The following is a 2,500-nucleotide window of genomic DNA, read 5'->3' on the forward strand; positions in this document are numbered from 1 at the left end:
TTCTGGCAATCTCGGCACAAGACCTGAAATTTGTGGTGGGGAGAGGGTTAGTCAATTGCTTTGACCCCAGTGTCCAACTGGTACTTATTTTATTGACTCTCAAACGGATGAAAGTTTAAATGGACCTCAGCGGAGTTTGAATTCAGAACATGAAGATAGACGAAATGCCATGAAGCATTTCATTTGGTGTGCCTAGGATTATGCCGGCTTACCACCTTGTCAACAAGAATAATATTGGCATCAAATTTTGGCACAAGGCCTGTAAATTCTGGGAGTAAGTTGATTACATCGACCCCAGTACTCAACTGGTACTTATTTTATTGACCCCCCTAAAAGGATGAAAGGAAAAATGGACCTCGGTGGGATTTGAACTCAGAACATAAAGATGGATGAAATGCTGCTAAGCATTTTGCCCAGGGCAGTAACAATTCTGCCAGATCGCTGCCTTGGTTTCAAATTTTGGCACAGGGCCAGCAATTTCTGGGGAGAGAATAAGTTGATTAGATCAACCCCAGTGATCAATTGGTACTTATTTTATCGACTCCAAAAGGATGAAAGGCAAAGTGGACCTCAGTGGGATTTGAACTCAGAACGTAAACACAGACAAAATTCCTCTAAGTATTCTGCCCAGTGTGTTAACGATTCTGCTGTCAAATGTAATGCTTATTTATTCTGGTTGTTTTGAATTAATCATTCATTAATCTTGTGGCTTTGAGATTTCAATGATGTGATTGTTTTGAATGACAGTGTAGGAGTAAGAGCCCAGATCTGGTTGATTTGAACACAAAACAAGTAGAATATACCTGAGCTGGATATGACTGATTGCTCTGTCAAATGTTCTGTTTATTTATTCACATTGTTTTTGAATTAATCATGGACAACAGACATTAAACAATGAGGGTGATGCTAATGTTCTAATAATTCTGGCAAGTAACCATCTCTTTCTTTCACTTTTTTACTTGTTTCAGTCATTTGACTGCAGCCATGCTGGAGCACCGCCTTTAGTCGAGCAAATCGACCCCAAGACTTATTCTTTGTTAGCCTAGTACTTATTCTAACAGTCTCTTTTGCCGAACCGCTAAGTTACGCGGACGTAAACACACCAGCATCGGTTGTCAAGCGATGTTAGGGGGACAAACACAGACACACAAACATATACGCAGACATACACACACACAGACACACACACACACACACATATATATATATATATATATATATATATATATATATATATTTATACACGACAGGCTTCTTTCAGTTTCCCTCTACCAAATCCACTCACAAGGCTTTGGTCGGCCCGAGGATATAGTAGAAGACACTTGCTCAAGATGCCACGCAGTGGGACTGAACCTGGAACCATGTGGTTGGTAAGCAAGCTACTTACCACACAGCCACTCCTTTATAATTCTTCATACTCTAGGCACAAGACCTGAAATTTGTGGTGGGGAGAGGGTTAGTCAATTACATTGACCCCAGTGTCCAACTGGTACTTATTTTATTGACTCTCAAAGGGATGAAAGTTTGAGTGGACCTCAGCGGAATTTGAACTCAGAACATGAAGATAGACGAAATGCCACTAAGCATTTCATCTGGTGTGCTTAGGACTGTGCCAGTTTGCCACCTTGTCAACAAGAATAATATTGACCCCAAATCTCGTGACTTTGAGATTTCAACAATGTGATTGTTCATTTTTAGAATAGTATTTTTGGGTGAGTGTGAGAGACCAGATTTAGCCACTTTCAAGATAAAACAGGCAGAATATTTTGGACTGATATGGTCAGTTTAAACATTAAAAAGTTAAACGTGTCTATTGCCTTGGTGAAGAAAGAAGAATTATGAAGATGTAAATTCTATTTTATTTTCTCATTAATGAAGACAAGGGGTGAATATTACACTATTTTTGGTGGGTTGGCTGGTAATTGTCATTTTTGAGAACCAATGATTTAGGAGAGATTTGACTGCTATATCTAGCAGATTGAAGTATCATGTAGAGGTTGCTGTGTTGGTTTATAATTGATCATATGTGACATTTAGATATGATGCCTTTATGTTCTGACTTCCTGATCCACCAATGACAAATTTGGCTTTTTTTCTTCATTCCGAATTGTTAGAATAATCGTTAGTCATAGCCCTGTGACTGATAAAATAATTGTTAGTCACCGTCATAGGATTGATAAAGCAATTGTTAGTCATGGCCAGGGGTGGATTATGTAAGTGTCAATATGAGCCAGGATTCAGACCCCTTCCAAGCTTGTGAGGTGGAGTCAAGCAAGCATTGGGGAGTCCCTTTAAGTCAGAAAAGCCTAAAGCCTGGAGTTTAAAATTTTTGTATTTTCCAGAATACAAATCGGATTTTTCAGACCAAAATTTACAGCCAAAAAAAAGTTAGGTTGACTTATACCCTAAAACAACTTTGGACAAGCAAAAATTCCATGTGAAATGCAACTGGATTGGAAAGGTAGTTACAATATTTGAACGTTTACACTACATGTTTACA

Source organism: Octopus bimaculoides, chromosome 22 (genome assembly GCF_046866305.1).
Source record: "Octopus bimaculoides isolate indiv1 chromosome 22, ASM4686630v1, whole genome shotgun sequence".
NCBI classification, from domain to species: Eukaryota; Metazoa; Mollusca; class Cephalopoda; order Octopoda; family Octopodidae; genus Octopus; species Octopus bimaculoides.